Source organism: Maylandia zebra, linkage group LG17, assembly GCF_041146795.1.
Source record: "Maylandia zebra isolate NMK-2024a linkage group LG17, Mzebra_GT3a, whole genome shotgun sequence".
Classification (NCBI taxonomy): domain Eukaryota; kingdom Metazoa; phylum Chordata; class Actinopteri; order Cichliformes; family Cichlidae; genus Maylandia; species Maylandia zebra.
In genome coordinates this window covers 35,741,509-35,761,793 of record NC_135183.1, presented here as the reverse complement: position 1 = coordinate 35,761,793, position 20,285 = coordinate 35,741,509, and the positions used below count along the sequence as shown (strand labels likewise).

The 20,285-nt window shown below is 41.1% G+C and overlaps 1 long non-coding RNA gene across 2 annotated transcripts in view; it reads right to left on the bottom strand.

Moving 5' to 3' along the window:
- LOC101473537 (uncharacterized) overlaps positions 1 to 7,368 on the bottom strand; it is a 44,580-nt gene extending 37,212 nt beyond the window's left edge. The window contains exons 1-4 of one of the 2 annotated variants that reach the window (XR_013093696.1): positions 7,238 to 7,368; positions 5,117 to 5,173; positions 3,890 to 3,945; positions 3,474 to 3,550 (exon numbers count right to left, since the gene is read on the bottom strand). This is a non-coding gene — a long non-coding RNA (uncharacterized LOC101473537). The remainder of the gene's footprint in view (positions 1 to 3,473; positions 3,551 to 3,889; positions 3,946 to 5,116; positions 5,174 to 7,237) is intronic. The other variant, XR_013093695.1, reaches the window with a different exon arrangement.
- Between the last annotated feature and the right edge of the window lie 12,917 nt (positions 7,369 to 20,285).

The window sequence follows — 20,285 nt, the reverse complement described above, 5'->3', positions numbered from 1 at the left end:
GCTGTTTCTTCTTCAGGTGCACTGAGCAAACTATTCTTTCGCAAATGTTTGTAGAAGCAGTCTGCATGCCTATGTGCTGATTTTGTACACTTTTCATGGCCACCACGGAAGTGATTGGAACACCTGAATTCAATCATTTGAATGGGTGAGTGAATACTTTGGGCAATACATTGCCTTTCCTTATTCATGTGAAAATAGGCTCTAACTCTTCCACAGCTCTGAATTGGATCAGCAAAATGGATAAATGATGTGAAAAGATGAGAAAAAAAGGAGACAAAACACTGGTTGGAGCACCAGTATTAGTTTAATGTAACCCATATGGGATGAGGCTATTACAGACACTCAGGTTTGAATCCTCTAATTAGCAACAATTAACACAACCTGTGTTTTCTAGTGTCTAATTCAAAAAATTGGAGATCACAAGGTAACCCGACAGAAATCAAATTATTAATCTGGGTGTTTCCTAAAATTGTAAAAGTGAATTTCTATTTTCTTTGTAACGCCATCTTAACTTACATTTTTTTTCTACCTGTGCTGAATATATCCAAATAATTATTTTTATTATTCGAATATATTCAGGAGATCAAGTTTGGAATGAACTGAGTGACTGAGTTAGATTCCCGTTTGGCCTTTTTAAATGTTGTGAAATATTACATGGGCTGCTGCCATGTGAGCCGTTTACCTACATCGCTTGCCAGAAGGATGCAGACGGCGCCTTCTCGGTCTCCACGGCCACCCCCCGCATCAACGCTGGTTTCTGCGTCTGCCATTTGGCCTCCATCCCCTCCCATGACACCTGAGCATGTTAGTGACAATGGCCACAGGAGTGGAAAGTGGACATCTGGTGCACCTGTCCAGCACACACTCATACAGACTCCACAGCTCTCACAACTCCCGCTTCAGAGAGTGCACACTCAGGGTGTGTTTGTGTGTGATGATTTGGCGGTCATGCGTGGTGAAGCTAGGGATCATTGAGACCTGACTACTGGCTCGCCAACCAACTGGCCGACCATATGGATAGAAACTACTGCCCTCCTCTCGGCTCTCGCTCCTTCTTTTCGCCTCTTCAGCCCCGCCCAGCCTGCCTCTCGCCACGCTCCCCACCTGCCCAAGTATTCCTCCTTGCAGTAGCGCTCCTGCTGACTTGTTCATTCTTTTTAATGAATCATTGGGTTCACCTGCACCAGAGTGGAAATTCCACCCTCGTCATCCCCCATGTGTCACACTGGATTTTATTTTCTGCTCCTCGTGGAGATTTAGAGGGACAGGCAGGCGCGTGATGCATGGAAACTATTAGATGACATGAGATTTTAATCATTCCCCTGCTGAAGTGGGGGTGTTGCTTTAACAAATGATAATGTAGGGGAGAATGGAGTTTCAAAGATTTTTAAAAAGCTGTCAATTTTGATTTCTTTTTAAAGAATGCTGGCCCAGCAACACTGCTGACCCACTGAACCACAGTTCTTAACAGCAACTACTACGTTAGCTTTTCTCATGAAGTAGATCTTTAAGTATATACTTTTTATCTCTTTATTGAAAAAATAAAGTTGTTCAAGAAGACTTTTTTACTAGACATATCACTAATAGTAGTGCTGTCAGTGTTAATCTCGTTAAAATGACGTTAACGCCATAACCGCATTAACGCGGTTCGCACCGTGCGTGAGGCTGCATGGCGTCAATGTGTTAGCACGGTTAAGGTGCGCTAACGGAGATTTGCCACGTTAATGCGACTTTTTTTTCTAAAAAGCGACTAATCTGCCAAACTTTTGCTGGTGTTATTGGAGACTTATGACGACTTTTTGACGTAAAAGCACGTATTGCTCTTACTCTTAGCAGGCAGCGGGTGCTGCCGTGGGCACCTCGCCCGTGCCAAGGTGCGGATAGTCCTCACGCAGCAGTGTTAGAGCAGATGTTCATACCTATGCGTCCAAATTGCAAATGGATCGCACATGTGTGAAGCCGTTGCTCCTGCCCTGACTGTAACGCAGTCAGTTTTTGTTTTACTGCTACTTTTTGTGGATCACAAGGTTTAAAACTAAAAAATACACACACAAAAGTAACTCTGCCAAAGTTCCTTTTTGGGGTCACTTTTGAAGGTCCCAAGCCCAGATAAAGGAGGTGGGCTGGAGTTGTGACACTAAAAAAAACCCCAATAATTGCTAAAAGAAATTTAATTTGTAGTTCTAAATATATTCTAAATGCATTTAGGGTGTTTTTTACTGTCTTTACATCCCTTCCAAGATGTTATTTCTCTCTCCTACAACTAGGTTACAAATACATAAGCATAAGCATGCAAATCAGGCAATGACACCATTTAGTGACTTCTAGCCAGCCAATAGCGATTTTCCTTACTGAGGAGTTGGCAACACTGATTGTATAGACCTTAATCTTTGCTAGCAGCTGTGAACAAACTGGGTGGCTAGTGGCTAGATCACTCAATTCAACAAGTATCCAGTATTTGAGCTAAATTAACCAGGTGAAAGGGCAACTTGACTGAAAATATCATATGAACGTTAAAACAGTCACGCTAACAATCATGCTAATGTCGCACCATTAGCCAGGCTGCCGGTTGCTAACACATACTCACTCTAGCCCTGCTATGGACTTCATCTGTGCTGTGTATAAAACAACAGGCTGTTAAAAGCTAAAAGCTACTAAATGTTTTACCTGGGGGTAACTGTAAAGTCTCAGTGCATTTATTAGAAGTGATAATACACGTTATTTGGTGTATTGCTAGTCTAAAAATGTTCAAGAGCACATCTTTAGATGACTTGTTAAAACACTGAGCACAGCAAAAAAGAAGCTAGCTTTGTTTTTGGCTCATGCTAGCTTCAGACATTGCTTTATATTTAGGCTACCTTTCATCTCCCTTTCTAAGAGATAAATAATCAATAATCAGATAGCCCTGCGATGAATGAGTGGAGATGAATGAGATCGATAATAAAGTTAGAAAATGTTATAGTTTCATAAAGTTTAACACAAACAGCTCCCATTGCATTAGCATCTGATTTCTATCCTCTGCCGCTGTGCTCTGTCTCACACAGCAAAATTTCACCATGTTATTGATTAAAAATCCTGGTGGTGTATGATGAGCTGGCTAAATCTAATAAGCCCAACACAAAAATATTGCATTCACGTCAAAGAAAACCAAGCCGTGGATAACAATACTTCTCTCCTCATCTCCATGCACCCCTCTGTGCCGGTAGGCCTCCATAAATCTCTACCACAGTCCTCCCAGTGATTTCTCTGCCCTTTTTATGACAAAGGTAACAATTAGTGTGAGTCCCAGTCAGCAGTGCTGCCTTCATACTTTGCTATCACATCACCCTGAACCTATTCCCAGGCTGCACTCACACGGCTTTGGCACAATGCTATTACTGAGGCCAGCCCATAGGAAATAGACTGAGAAGAGAGCTTATTGATTGTCTCTGTGTGAGAGCTCGTTGATTTTCTCTCTCACCTGTATCACCTACCTCTCTCTCTCTCCTCCCTTCATGTCTGTTGCTTTCTCTCTTCTTTCTCCTCACTGCATCACAATCCAAGGTTGCACCTGAGAGGAAAATCAGCCCACAATCATCCAGAAATACACACAAAAACGAAACTATCGCATTGCATCCAGCTATAGCATTTTTTTTTCGCCAGGTGCATGCATGCAAAGACACCTGCATCCAAGTGTATACGCTTTATCTTTTCTAGTGCGTAACCTTTTTCGCGGTAGAGCGAAGGAATGTGTGCATGCGTGAAATGATGAGATCAAACCAGCAGTAATGCTCTGCTTGCTATCATTATTAAACCTTTTGATAAGAGTGAGTGTGTGTAAGGGGGAGATGGAAAGGCTGAGAGAAAAGGGGGAAAAAATCGAAGCCATTAGGCCTCTCCAACACTTTACCCTGTAGTACTCTGGCTGTATCTTTTTCACGTGGGGAGAAGCTTTTTTGGCTTTGGCTGTGAAAAGAGAGTCAATTTATTATCTGCCCTTTCCCAACTAATTCTATTTCAGTGCTCACTAACACACCATTGTTTGATTTACAAGAGGCCATTTAATATTCATACGTGCCCGGGAGACATCAGACAAGCTCTAGAGAGACAGCAGGAGATTTACTGGCTTTTTTTTTTTGCCATTTCTTGCTCGTGTCTATTTGTGATGGAATCGTGGAAACGTAAACTTGTTTCATCTGATTCCGATACGGTCGTCATTCGCAACTCAATCTCCGTTTTTCATTCTTTTATTTTCGTCTCTCTCTCTCTGCTTACATCTATTTCTGCCTTTCAGGTTCTGTTTTCCCTTCCTGTTTGTTATCTGAAGCTTTTCTGAGCCACAAGTACAGAAACATATCGCTGATGATGAGATGGGGTCCTTCTACCGCTCCGGCAGGCGTCGTGACACATGCCCTGACTTTTAATGACCTGCCCGCTCCTTCAGGGGAGCGCACGGGGAACAGACTGGAATCCAAAGAAAATCCAGTATTTCTGAATGTCATCAAAACTAAACAGCAAAATCCTTTAAGGTCTTTAAAATAAATGTAAAAAAAAAAAAAAGAAGAAAAAGGAATGTATGTCAAGCCCAACAGAAGCAGCTGTGAATGTTGAAGAGGTATCTATGCGTTTTACGCTAGAAAGGGATTAATGGCGGGCGTTCGTTTGAGTGCAACCATGAGGCTTCTCCTCAGTGTGCATCTGCCTCAAAGGTGGAGCATGTTTCAGATTGGTTGGTGGTTTGAGGCCCAGATTCAACACTTCTTGTTTGCAGTGGCAGCAAGCACAACCTTTTTCCGTGACAGATCCTTATCCACACATGCCCTAACACATAGACATACATCGACACCTGCATACGGAACTTTGAGAAGCTGAACTTGTGTGCACCATCATCTGCACTCTCCGCTGGTTTTGCGTGAGTGTGTATATATATATTGTGAATTTGTGTGTGTGTGTGTATTCGTGAACATTTCTCTTTGAATCTTTGTGTGTTCGCGAATCCTGTCTGGCTGCATAGAGGGGCTGAGGTGAGTGATTGCCTTGTTTCTGTGGGCGGCAAGCTGTGGCGGTTTGCTCTCACTGTAAATTTAGAAGAATTCTTAATGGAACTCCAGAGCTGTCAGGCCTCAAAGTGTTGTACCTTTTTTTTCCCCCGATGAAAAGAGCGATGACTAGATCCTCCGTATACAACCCGATTCTGAAAGTCAGAAGAAGACATCAGTTAATGCATATGTGTTGTGGAAAAAAATACCACAGTGCTCTTAAACAAATGCGTTTTTGCTGAATAAATTCTGCTGTAAACTGCATAATTGAAGCAATGGGAGGTGGGAAAATAGCCCACAGGTTTTTAGTCTCATACTCTTTAACCATCAGTAAGCGCACAGTAATTAAATAGATTAAGTGATGCAACTTAATCTATTTAAATTTAAAAATATTCTTTTTTTCCATTTTCTGACTTTTTGAGTTATTGATCGTTTTTGATTAAATAAACTACTTAAAAGCATAACATCATTCTACTTAATTCTGTTGTTTCAGCATTAATGTGTGTGATCAGTAACATTTAAGTGCTTGTAGTGAAGAGTAATGGGAAAACAGCTTTATATGAGAACTGTCAGGATAAGAAGTGGTTGCATCAAAGATGGGGACCACTCGCAGTCAGTTCTCCATCTTTCAAGTGAATTTAGTGCGTCAAGATAGCAATAATACGGCAATAAGAAGCAGTCAGTCTGCTATCAGTCTGAATGAATAGGGTGAAGCTGCATATTATATCGCGCTAATACAAAAGTTGACTGTGATAAACTGGTGAAAATCGCAAATCTGTTGTTGTTCATACAAAGAAAGTTCAGCAAGAACCTCATAGATCTGAAATATAAATTCAGACATTTCTCCACAAATAGTGACGCAGCTGCTTCAGGACAGCAACCTTGCTTTTATGTTTGAGTATAACTAGAATGCAACCAGTTGGCAGCCAGCTGAGTCGAATCCCCAATGGCAAAGAAACAAGTCACAAATGATAACCGCAAACGGACTTGCGCAATCCATGTTTATAAATTACATGGCAGTCATTTCCAAACCTTCGCCAGTCAGTCAGACTTGGACTGCAGTTGTTTGTAGATGGGTTACTTTGCAATCAAAAGTGGGCAGCCAAAGCTGAGGGTGTTGCATGCTAAACTTCTGGAAGTCCCCCACATTTGGTGAAAGATCACAGATACTTGCAATCAGTCCCACAATGTGAAAAAATTGAACACAATCACTAGTGTTTTAGTTGCGTGGGGGTTGCTGTCTTATTTTTACCCTAGGACAGGGGTGTCCAACTCCAGGCCTCAAGGGCCAGTGTCCTGCAGGTTTAGACGTGCCCTTGATCCAACACAGCTGATTTAAATGGTTAAATGACCTCCTCAACATGTCTTCAAGTTTTCCAGATTGCTGGTAATGAACTAATCATTTGATTCAGGTGTGTTGACCCCGAATGTTATCCAAAACCTGCAGGACACCGGCCCTTGAGGCCTGGAGTTGGACACCCCTGCCCTAGTGTGACTGAGCAGTTACTGAGCTATTGATTTAAAGTTAAGTTGCATATGTTGCCTTCTATTAGAACAGCAAAGCTATGACACCATGAGTGCACTGGGTCACTGGTGCACAGAGTGCAAGCTGATGAATTGCCCCATCTTAAAATCTGATAAGATAACCTTTATTAGTCCCACACGTGGGAAATTTGTTTTGTTATAGCAGAAAGTGGACAGTGCAAAGTTACATAGCAAAAATAAAAAAAAAACACTGGAATAGGATAAGATGATGAGAATAAGAATAAGATACTGTACACAACTGAATAGAATAAATAAAAAATGATGACATAGGAAGCTTATTGTGATGAATGATCAATTGGCATAAAAACTCATTTCAAAAGTAATAAATAAACAATTCAGATTAAACATCAGAATCTGTAATTATCTATAACTCCATCCATTCATTTAATTAACTGCTTATTCATTTCACAGTTGCAAAGGTTTGGAGCCTACATGTGATGGCTGCAGTTACAGCCACACAATGGTAATAGTGTTACAATAGAGGTTTAAATATAACACTACATTTACATTTTTCTTTCTTTAGATACAGGATTTAATTTACAGGATAATAAAGAACTGGTTTTGGTTTAGAATTAATTCATTTATACAATACATAATACCGTATTCAAAAATAAGTGCTCACATTTTAGTTTACAGTGTTATGTATGATTTAATCTTTTTGTTTTCTGAGTTACCTCAGTGGCAGCTGCTCCAGTGTCTTGGTTGATGAGCTAAGAGGTGGAAAAGGGGCGGAGCAAGCCTATATGGAGAACTGCAAATTGGGTCATACCAATACTCTGGATCATGGGGGGGAATGGAATTTGTTATGTTAGTTTCAGTTGGGTATTTGTGTGTTTTTGTGAGCTGATCAGCCACTATTTATGTTTCCCCTTTGTCTTATTCAGGTAGGCTGGTTTCTTTGAGTTAGTAGTATTGTTTGCTGTCAGCTTTTCAGTCAGTTTAACCAAGTTTGTTTTGCGGTTAAATAAAAAGCCTTTTTTTTTTTTTTACTTTAACCTGCGTCTGATGTTCCTTCACTGCTCGATCCACTACACACTTACAACTAATGTAGAATTGCCTAGTATGTATTTGTGTGGACTGTAGGAAGAAACCCACCCAGGCACAGGGAGAACATGCCAACTCCATTATTAAAAATAAGTACGTACAAAAATAAAATAATACTACTCCTTCTTTACACTCTATTCTCTTCTCTGTGAAGAAGATCGTCTGATCAAGTGTGTCCATCTGTTCATCAACAGTCCTTCAAGTAAGGAAGTGAGTACGAATAACGATCGCTCCCAGCAGAAATAAGCTCACTACAAGAATTTTTGCAGGATGGAGCCTAACCAAGCCTTCATGACAGGCAGGGCACACCCTGGACAGCCTTAAACTAAAAGGCACGCAACTAGGACAGCCGGGATAGGCTCCAGCTCCCTGCAAGAGGAGGAAAATGATGAAGAAAATGACGGCCGGATGGATGTACAAGAATTCTCTAGAAACCCCCAAAAAAGTTTTTTGTCTGCTCAAACTTTTATTTGTTTTTGATAGGATGTAGACTTTTCAAGCAGTGACTGTTTTTGAAGCTTTTCACTTACCCTGTCTTGGTGTTCCTAATTGGTCAGTTGGTTAGTTGCTCTTTCAAGATATGCTCATACCAGTGGCTGAAATACCCAAAATACCCATCGTTTCAGGAACCATAATGAAAATATCCCCTCATTAACTGTTTGATGCAGATGGAAAACATTGCTTAACATGGCACCCATGTTGAGATCTGTTGACCTGTCAAGGCCAGAGTATCCGAATCACATGCTTTTCATACTTTCAGAGATCTATCGGGCCCTTGCGTGGACACATCCGCACTCACCCCGTGCTGTTCTTTGTGTTATCCTGGACATAAAGACGATTATTTTAAGAAGTAGCGAGGAAATGATGTAGGAAGGAAGGAACAGAGACATGACGGGCGATTAAAAACAGCGCCGCAGATTACTTTTTGATAGTGTGCGTGGAGCAGGGAGGCGACAGCCAAGATGGATATTTGATTGGCTAATGCGTCGAGGCGGGTTGCCACAGAGGGCATCCCGTTCTGGCCCCGCTCGCTCGCCCGCTCTCCCTTTCTCTTTTCGCTCGCCCTCTCGTTTTCTCTCAGCCTTGACGGAACAAGACCACCCATTGGGGACGTCTCTGATCAATGCAGTCATTATCCTTTCTGCACACACACACAGACGTAGAGGACAAATGAGGAAGAGATGTGCTATGACTAGGTCAGAGCAGCAGCAAATTTAAATGTGTCCAGTGAAATATGCTGGAGAATGTCGCACCATTAGCCAGCCTGCCGAGCGAGCCGACTCTCTGGCCTCAGGTGCAATAACAAGTGGAGATTTAGGTTTGCCTTTCTTCTTGGCTTGCTCTCTTCTTGTTTTTCCCTTACTGTGGCTTCTTATCCTTCTTTCATTTGTTCTTGGACAAAACAATTTGATTCTCACTTCCTGTGTGTACCTTTGTACATGTATTGACATATTTTCATGTACCTGTTACCCACATATGATTTAATCTCTACCAGTGTGTGTGTGTCTGTGTGTGTGTTCCCATCTGTACATATGCCGAGCGCGCTCAGTCCCAGAGGAATAGCAGCGATCAGAGTAGAGCAGTGTAATGATTCCTGTCTGTTAGCTCTGCACCACCTGTATGCACACCAGTGTTTGCCGACTCGACATAGCTGTTTGCCGTTTCTTAATGGCTTCGCCCAGCGGCAATACTCTGGGAGTTTAACAACAGCGAGCGAGGGAGAGAGTAAGAGGGGAAAAAAGGATTTTGTGGTGGAGAAGCCAGAATCAAATTGAATAAGCATGAGATTTTTGAAGATGAAAGAGATGAAAAGAGGTGGATGGAGGTGCCAGAGAGATCCTGATGGGGGCACTGAAGGACCTGTTATGATTTAATTTCCCCAGAGTGCTCGGGTTTTGAAAGCAGAGGACACGGCACCGTCTGAAATGCTCAAAAGATCTATTTGCGAGAACTCCGTGGGATGACTGAGTTTATGGAAAAATACAAATTAAATCCATTCTGCATGGCGGCAGGTTGCTCTTGTTGGTCTTACAAACACCTACTATGGAGTGAATACAGTTTACAGAGTGAAAGTGATGCCCCGCACGCATCGCTCCTCCGAGATGCACAATTTCGCTTTCAGAAATAATGACCACCTGCATGACGAATATGCTCTGGCAGGATACAGTATGAGAGTAAACACCACAGATAAGAGACCGCATGCACAAGTTGGATGTCTGCTTCTGAGTGTGGGTTGGAAAAGGCAAAAACCAGGCTGCAGTTATGGTGATAGAAGAAGGAAATGTTAAACAAGCATGCAGTGCCCACCGTAGATGCACAGACATGCACACCTACCTTAAGTGACTGCATAAAGAGTATTTTAAGACGAGTAAATGCAGAAGCTCTGTCCAGATGATCATGTTGTGCTGTCATAGCCAGGTTCTTATTACAGTTAACAACCTGGCTGTGGCTAGACATGCATGCTTTATGCCACATTTCCTCTTTTTAACAGAATAGATGGTTGCAGTGTGGCTATCATCTGCACAGGTCACCCACTAAACCAATATAATACTGTTAGGGGATGAAACCTTTGTAAAAAAGAAAGAAAGAAAGAAAATCAAAGTTCTAGTAATACTGCTGGAGACCTCGAACTCATCACCCCATCATTGCACTCATGGGACTGAGGTTGTCAGCATGCTTCAAACGAAGCAGCTGCTGAATTGTTAAGGTGCCTGAAATGTGCCTCCCCTCACACTTCTGTGATACTGGGACAATCGATATTTATGACTTTCTTTTTTTTTAAAAATTACAACCCACCGAGCACAACCTCTTCACAAAAGCAGTTTCCAAGTATGCAAAAAATGGGAATGAAAGCAAGCTTTTCTTCTGTGGGTCTGTCTTAGAATGCACATCCAAGTGCATCACCTGTTGCTAAGGCACTTTTCGCGTCACTTCCGAGTGTGGCAAACGCTTCTGCCGTGTTTGTATCTGTAATTTGGAGGGAAGATACTCTACATGGTCTATTTATGGGAGAACACGTTCCATGTGCTGAAAACCACAAACACTGGAGGTCAAAACACTTGCTAACACAATATGCATCTACAGAATGTATATAAAAGAAGGATATAGCCATCGTGGCAACTTCAATTGGCATTACATTAGAGCAGCGGTCCCCAATCTTTTTTGTGCCACGAATCGGTTTATGTATGACAATATTTTCATGGACCAGCCTTTATGGTGTCACGGATGAATACAACAAAGTAAAACCAGTACCGGTACCAAAAAAAAAAGAAAATTTATTCATAACACACGGGAAAAGACACAGGCATCGTCTGTTGTCTTCATCTCCATTATCAGTCATCATAATTTTACCATCTCTGTGCAAGTCTGCAAATTTCTTTATTAAAATCATAAGATTCTTAAATCTTATGATTTATTTATATAATCAAGTCTCTCTGTGCCTGGGTCCTCGTCACAAAACATGACATCACTGTTTTGTACAGTTTAACACAATTTAATCCCCACATTTGTGAAAGAAAAACAAAACACTTTATTGAAAAGTCTGTAACAAAACCATCAAATCTGATAAAGGTTATTTAAATGCTGCTAAAGAAGAATGGATTGGAATTTGAAAAAAAAATACATATCCTAACCTTAATTACTGGAGGAGAATAATGAATGATGCTCACAGTGAGTAAATAGTAAACTGAGTGCATTTTCTGGACAGAGATTCACTTTTAATGTGTATGTATAACATAATACAGATACATAAAAATACAATCCATAAATAGAAGAGTCCTTGAAATGTACAAATGTACAAAATACTATTAAAAAATTAGAAAAATTGAGACACCTTGGCCTCTGGTACAATGTATACAATGTATGAAAAGATCTTTACTGCAGATGCTACTATGGCTTTGCAGATTTTTTTCTTTTCTTTTAACCTGAGGTTGGTAAATCTGTCTATCACATTTTGGTGGTCAAGTCTCTCAAGCATCTCTTTCTCAACTGACATCACAGCCAGGTGCTGGAGTCAGCTTTGACCCATGGTCCTTCTCAGCCAGGTATGGAGCTGACTCAAGACACTAAAAGACCTTTCACAGCTACAGTTGCTAACTGGGTTTGTTAGGGCAACCCGAATAACAGTTTTCAGTGTGGGGAAGATCTGATTATCCAGAAGATTGTACAATGTTAACATATCTGGAATGGCACCAGCCTCACTCTTGAGCTTCAAAAAGTTTTTGGCAACCGTGACTTCCTCTGACTGAAGCTCAATATGGTAATGCAGTGCCAGGGCTGACAACCCAGTTTGTTTAGCAGATTCTGTATAGCAGCTTTAATATAGGGAGAACACAACTTCCAGATTGTACGAGTAAAATTAGTTGGGGTTTTTTCTTTGCCAGTTTAACAGTTTCTGTTTTGCCTGTTTTGGGGGTGCTTTGCACTTTTTAGCACTTCTATGTTGGCTTTATTTTTCTTCCCCGGACATCCCCCCCGTGTACTGTATGGTGAGAGCTGAAATGTAGACAAAATACCTTTTATCTAGCATTACATTAGATCAGGGGTGGGCAACTCCAGGCCTTGAGGGCCGGTGCCCTGCAGGTTTTAGATCTCACCCTGGGTCAACATACCTGAATCAAATGATTAGTTCATTAGCAGGCCTCTGGAGAACTTCAAGATATGTTGAGGAGGTAATTTAGCCATCTGAATCAGCTGTGTTGGATCAAGAACACATCTAAAACCTGCAGGATACCAGCACTCGAGGCCTGGAGTTGCCTACCCCTGCATTAGATTCTGAGGTTTGAGGGAATTGTTTCTAGTTAGCTATTAGAAGGCTGCACTCTAATTAACTAACGCACTTATAAATATAACAAGGATAAATACAGCGATATAAATTTTCCATATCCTACAAAAAATTGTTGAGCAAATTGAATGTACACAAACAATAGGTCTACTACAAGTTTTCATGTAATAGTGCAGCTCTTATCATGTGTGTTCACTTTTGTCTTCTGCAAATTGAGGTTTTCCAATCAGCAGCTTAAAAAAAACATGATGAATACGTTTGTTGAAAGCAAAAAAAAAAAAAGTCAAATAACCTTAATATTGTAAAAAGAAAAGAAAAGAAAAGAAATGAAAGCACTATTCCCATATTGAATGAATTCATGCTGCAGAATGTAACCTCCCATCTTTGGTGAGCTAGTTACTCCAGTCAAAGCGGTGAGCTGGTTGTTACATTAAGCCACAGCTTTTCAACATTTCCTCTAGATGCTGGGTTTGAATTTGGGTCTTTCTGGATCTAAATGCTTCAACCAGCAATTTATCATGCAATGCAATCAAAGGAACAGATTTGACTGTACTGCATGAAGCCTGAACTTTGAGTCACCCATGTTGGGTTTCACCACTTCTCCACACACTTTATATCGGCTCAGTCATGACAACTTACTTTCTCTCAGACAGACATGACATGTTTCAATATTTTGGCTGTCTTTCCCTCCATTAAGTCACAATTTCGATGTCTCGTGGAGATGGACAGAGATGTCTGGTTGCACAGTAAACTAGGACGCCCTATGGTCCTGTCACTGTGGGTAAATCAGAGGGTCTCATAGCTGTTCTCACCCACAGCACATTTTTGCACTGACATATAGCCATTTTTTTTTACCCCCCAGACGCCGCTAAGATAAGATGTCTACCCTGAGGGAGAGGACTGTACACACACTCACAAACAGAAACACACACCCAGACACTCATCCCATCCAATGTCAGTCGAACCCCTCTTAGAAGGTGATAGTTTTTGTTTGTCCGTGTCCTGCTGAGTTCTCCCCTGGAGCAGAGCTGACACCGGAGCAATGCACCTCAATCATCCACAGTCATAAACAGAAAACAAGTCTGAGACATCAAATGGATAAGGAAGACGAAGTGGAGAGGAAGGAGGAGAGGCGCAGACAGAGGAGAAAGCGACTTAAACAAAATACCCCGCAGGGGTTTGAAGACTTGGGTCATGAGGGTGATTGGAGGCTGCGGAGGGGAGGTATCACTTAGAGTTTTCTGGAGGGCACAATGCTTTAGTCATTTCAGTCACACTGATGGAGGTGCATTAATATTGGATGGTGCGATATCCATGCTTGACACAGACCAAGACTCCCAGAGAGAAGAAGCTTTTCTACACTGAGCTGTGAGCAGCCAACATATACAAACTGTGGTATGTTGAAGGCAAGTTTGCAGGTCAAGTAAGACGGCAGTAGAGGTCACGGGGCAGGAGTCCTCCAGTTTACTTGAGGCAAGTGAAAACTTTGTGGCAGACTTGAAAAAACTCTCTGCAACACTGAATATTCATGACGGACTAAACAGCAATCAAGGTCGAAGTTTGGGCAACTCATTTTTAGTTATTTATTTAAAGTTACTAATGAGGGAGCTAACCGTTCTTGTGTTAATAAAACAAACCCTTCCATAATTTTTTAAGGAGCCTATTCAACCCTCCAAGGAGACCGTCTGTTTGTTTGCTTGCCTGTCAGCAAGATTACAGCCGAATTTCATGCAACTTAGTGCAGACACGGAGAGCTGGCAAAGAAAGAACCCATTACATTTTGGTGCGCATCCAGATCAGTTTCTTTAAAACTGCAACATAGGTCACTGACCTTGGGGGAGCTCTGTGTTCTCTTGAGTACCCTTTATGCATAAATGTATCAATGAAGCAAATGTGTTTTAAATATAGTGCACATTTTGTAAATCTGAAATGGCATCACCACGAGCTTATTTTCAAGCAGTTGTTATTTAGTTTTACTTGCGACCCATAGATCTGTCAGTGGTAGTCTTCTTCTTCCTATAGTGACATACTTAAAAATGGAATCTCATTCAGCCATTCAGTAAAGTTTCATACTATTAAAGGTTTACGCACTGCCTTACATGCAAAAGATCTCTGGTTTCATCCAGGGAGGTGAGGTTGTGGGGTTGTGTCAAGAAGGGTATACAGCCCAAAAAAGATCTGCCAAATCAAATAGCTGGGGATCTCCTCACCTACCTATCTGCCGACTGTACAGTTTGTACATATCCTGTTCTACCTCCTGAGCCACTTCAACCCCTAAAAATAGCATAACAAATAATTTAAACTTCAGTAAGAAATTGGAGCTTTGCAAGCTCTGTGTGAACCATTTTTAGTGGCAATAAACTGATCGAATTGTTTTCTGTTTGATTTATTCAGTCTCTCATTGTGGAGGACTCTTCTTCACAACGTTGCCTGAGTTCATGAGGTTTGCAACGGATTCATTCAAAGCTTTGTTAAGGTCTTGCCACAGTTTGTCAGTTGGGCTGAAGACTGGACTTTGGACTGTTGCGATTGACCAAAGTCTTGATTCTTTTCTTTTTCAATCGATTCAAATTTACTGCTATGCTTGTGTTTGTTGTTCTGTTGCTTGACCCAATTTCATCTGAACTTTAGCTGTCGGACAGTTTGAGTCTAGAATACTTTGATATATAAAAGTGTGTTCCGGAAATCTTTTGGGTTGTTCAGATGCAACTTTGCAAACCAAAACTGTGCTGCCATGTTTTTTTGTTGTTGTTGTTTTGTTACAGGAAAGAGGGTTTCTGCTGACAGGCCTTCTAAAAGAGCCATAGTTGTTCAGTCTTTTTCTAATAGCTCTATTAACATTTAAAATGCTAACCAAGGCCTGTAGAGTCTAGGATGTCGATTTATCTATTTATTCATTTTTTTACAGTTTCTCTGAGCATTGCACAGTCTGACTTTGGGGTATTTTGATGAGACATCCACTCCTGGAACGATTGTGCCACCTGAAGGCTCCAGCATCAATATGCCAAAACTCCTGCTTTTACAGAGATGGTCTCACTTGGTGACGATCAACTGCATTTGATTACTACTTACCTTCTTAATTCTTATGGAAGCAATAAAGGTGCACTTACTTTTTAACAGGACTGCCCTGTTTTTCACATGACTGTGTAATGCATAGTGACATTAAATACTCATAAACTGATATACCACAAAAAAATGACATCACTGTGGTGAAATAAATGGGTGAAATTGGACCCACTGTGTGTGTAATGGACCAAGTTGAAAAAGCAGGAGTCACAGGAATTATTAGAAAAACAGGGTTTTCATTTATTTAACCGAAAAATTATATTTACAAAAGTAATAAATGTTGAGCTCATAAAAGCGGTCAAAGAAACAAAACTAAACTAAACTCAGGTGAAAAGACCTGCGAACACCACAAACCAAACAACTGCCCCAACAAACATAACTGACCTAAACAGGAAATGACAGACAGGGTTATATATAATGGCTGATCAGACCACTACGACACAACAGGGGTAACTAAACAAAACACATTCATAAACCACAAAAACGATGCAGTACAGTCTAGTTTATTAATAAACTAAACACCCAAGAAGAAAATCAAAATCTACTAAACCCTAAACTCGCATATTTAATCAAGTACAAAAGCTTTTTTAATGAAAGAAAATACACATCTCCCCCTTCAGCAGGAAGTGGTGGTGCAGTCCAATCATCCCTCTTGTATTTAACTGCTTAAAACCCTGCCCACCACCTTTTGTCTGGCAACTCTCAGGGATCATGGCAGGTAAGAAACAGGTAGAAGAAACAAAGTAATGAACTGGTATGTAGTGATGGGCAGATGAAGCCCCATGAAGCACTGAAGCTTTTCATCCAATTGGTTCACCCCAACGCGAAGCTTCATGAAGCTTCATTTGCTCTAGCAGGACACCTACTGGACGTAAAAATAATAGCTGGCATGAATTTGAAGAGTGTGGCATTTTGCACACAGCCTGTAAATGTCAACAACAAAAGGAGTGTGTAAAACATGTATATTGTAGTGATGGCAGTATACTGTGTATATTTATAGTGGCAGTATGGGAAATGATTATTTGGAAATGCTTGAAATGGAAATGATCATTTACTGTGAGGTGAGGTGTGGTTGGGGTGTGGACAGTAGTTGTGCTTTTGTAACGTTGAGGTATGGACAGCTACACACTGCCTGTTCACATTTTATTCTGTAAAAACTAAATTTTCACTGCTTTTATGACCTTTTTAGTGGGGAGAACATAGCTAGGATTTAATGATTTAACAAATCTTTTGAATCCTTTGTCCTCCACAATGCTAAATGGCCGGGAGTCCTCAATCACCATGCTGACCAGGTCTTCATCTATTTGAGATTGTTCTCCTGAGGAAAGACAATAAAGACAAAGCACAAATATAAATATCACACACGTAACTTATAACAGTTGTATAATATTGTTATATCATTTAGTAACATTACTGCATGCTATATTATCATTGCATTTGATGGCTCACCTGGTCTTGCTCCACAATCGGTGTCCCCCTTATTCTCATGCAAAGCTCTGTAGTGCCTAAGCATGGATGAGGTGTTGTTGTTATATCCCAGCTCCCTGGCACATAGCAAACACTTCACCTTGTACAAAAGTCAAGACAGCTCAACATAAATTGTATTGCACCATCAGTATCATGAAAATACATCTTCTGTAGAAATTTACATACCTTGTTGGGAGGAATAAGATCAAAATGTTCCCACACAGGGGAGGACAGCCTCCTCTTCTTAGCTGGCTCCATTCTCTCCTGACTTTCCTCACTCTCATAAACCTCCAAACGGTCTCCAAACTCTCACTAACCGCAACTCTCCATCAAACACCCACATTTTTGAATGAAGTCTGAGGGGTTTATATCGCTGTCATATCTCGCGGCAAAGTTCGAACCGCTTCCTGAACCAGTCACGTGGTACAGCCGGGCAGCGAGGCTTCGGACGTCATCATTTTCAGCTCCTCCCATAAATGAAGCAAGCCTCGATACGCGCTTCGCGGAAACGCCCCCTCCATTACTCGACACACGCTCCGAAGCCTCGATACAGAACGTCCCATCACTACTGGTATGCATACATAAGTAAACTAAATGTGTGTGCTTACAAATAGAACAAATGTACTTAAACCAATCAAACTAATTAGAAACCAAAGTGTGTTATTGTGTTCAAATGAGAAATAAAAATACACAAGAGTTACCGACACTAGGGTGTGGCCATAGGTTTGGCCATCACAGTGTGCAAGCTGTTTATTTGTACGATATTATTAGAGATAAAGTATCTGAATTTCAGGAGCGGGACCACGCCTCCAAACACGCTCCTTCTGCTTGTTATCGATGTGTGATCTCCCAGTTCTATAAGTTGTTTGTTCTTGTTTTTCGTGCCCCACTCTTCCTTCCCTTTTCACTTCTATGTATTGCATGGGGATCTGCCAGGCCCGGGAGCCGCCATCAGTCCCTTTCGAGGCCTTCCCCAAACCGCAGCTCAATTCATGTTTAAGCCATTAAAACGCTGTCAAACCTAAATGAGGACGTGGGCCCAGCAAGTGAACACTACATTACATTCATTTAGCCAATTCAACAAACCAGTTTAATATTGTGCAAATTATTACATTCAAATACTGACTCCACTATTTCTAAACGCAGTGAATTAGTGTGCCTTTTGGTCAAAACTGCAAATGAAGAGAAAGATTGCTGAAGATTGCATCAGTGCTTCGGTTTCTCAAACGTATTCAATTACCGTCTCCCTTATTCATCAACTATTTGCACAATAAAAGTGTAATGCATTTTTCTTTGTACTGGACATGTAATGAAAGGTTGTGTATTGCTCGATAAAGTCTTCAGCATCCTCATCCAATAACAAATATGACTAATAATTTGTTTGTTTCCTCTCAATGACCAACTACCCTTTGTATGCAGTCAGTTGGGCTTTTATTGAAGCATGCCTCATATTCTCACACAAGAAGAAGTGACTGCAGATGCCTTCTGGCTAATGGAGTCATTTAGTGGAGAATGGTGGATTGTGTATAGTACTTCTGAGCTTCCATGCTGAGGCTTGCTGGAGAGGACTAGACAGCGAGTAACATTACAGGGTGTAATTACTTCAAGCACCATTAGGAACGCAATAACGTCTGTGCTTTGCAGAAAAGCCCAGTCCAGCATGCTCACTAAATGTGTTTGTGCTTGTGCAGCTTGCTTTATGTGTGTCTGCACAAACAGGTCCTCCTATTCAAGTGATTAGCAAGTAATGAGTAGATTGCTCCAGCAACAGATTCCCTGTTTGCTAACAAAGTGCCAGCTGAGGTAATGACTTGTCACTACAAAGCACTCTGCAATAGCCCGCTGGCAGAGGCCAAAGTGCCACTGTGGATTCAGCAGGAAGGACTCTGTCCACTCTTTAGTTCATAACCCAACTTCACAAGTTACTTTGTAAAGAAATTTGTGAATTTTGTGAACTCTCCCAGTTAGTGAAAGGAACAAAATTGGCTGGAGTTACCAAAAGAATAAAAGATTCTTCCTGAAACTGATGCTGCACAGACAGTATCAGACAGAGCAAAACTAAAGTGCCCAAAACAGTCTGTATATAGAAGGAAACAAAACACTGAACTTGAATTTTATTACTTGCGGATCAGTCGTGTCACAACCCAAGCAGCTCCATCATGTTAGCGTAGCGGGTGAATCATTCCTCTCGATACAGTTTTGGCAGACAAGTCACATTTGAAATTGATTTATTATATAACTACAGGTGGATGTTGGGTGATGGAGGGGCTAAGACAGCAAACAGCGATGCAGGGTTATGTGTTTAGTATATGACATAAGGACAGATAGGGATGTTGGTGTAGATGACCAGCTCGACTTTTTTGCCTGAAATGTCTTGGAGGCTTCATGCCATTTTTCAGTGAGACTTTTGGGTCTGTAAAAAGTTCAGTGCGGGCAACCATTTTTATTCAGTCTATTTAAAAATGTAACTCTTTCAGACTGAGCTTGTACTTGAAAGAAGCGTTACCTCAGTGACAGTAGGTAAGCACCGACAGTATAAAATACGGATGTAGCCACAGTAAAGTCTTCCATTGCTTTTGGACTCTAAATTTTGAAGCCTCAACATTAATCTTTTGTCTTTTAATGTTAGTTTTTTGGAGCCAGAAGCTACCATATTTAGAGAGAGCTAAATTGGAATGCTAAATTATTAGCTAATTGCTAGGTTAGCTAAATTATTAGCTAACAAGATTGGTTAACAAGCTGCCTTCTTTAACTGTAGTGGTGTAAGCAATAGCTTTGTCCCAGTTCTGGTATTAATTTTTCACGAAATCATGGAAAATTTAATTTAAGTATTGACCGGCATATAAAGTAAATGCTTTAAAAGCAAGTGGGGGCACCAGTTTAGCTCACTGGGATGAGCAGGCCCGCTCTCAGCCATACGGTCCTTCCAAGATCCCAACATCCACCTGGGCAGCCCTGGTTCAAAGCCCTTTGCCGCATGTCTTCCCCGCGTCCTCTGCTTTCCTGTCACTCTTAACTGCATCTATCAAAATAAAGCCAGAATTGTTTTAATTTACTTAAAGTAAGAAGGTAAAAGTAGCTATTCTTGTGCAAAGCTAACTGAACCGTAAAATAATATCAGTAGATGGGTTTACTTTTTTCCATTCTAATTATACTCAGCTGGAATCTGAGGAAAAAGTAGGAAAATGAAAAATATATAGGTATTTTCTGTTGCCCACATTGTAGAGGGTGATTTTAACTCTAAACAGGAAAATGTGCAAATGTGCAGTACAACCCCCCCCCCCCCCCCCCCCCAAAAAACCCCCCCCCCAAAAAAACCCAGCCTGCAGACACGTAACACAAGAGTTAAAATGGGATTCAGC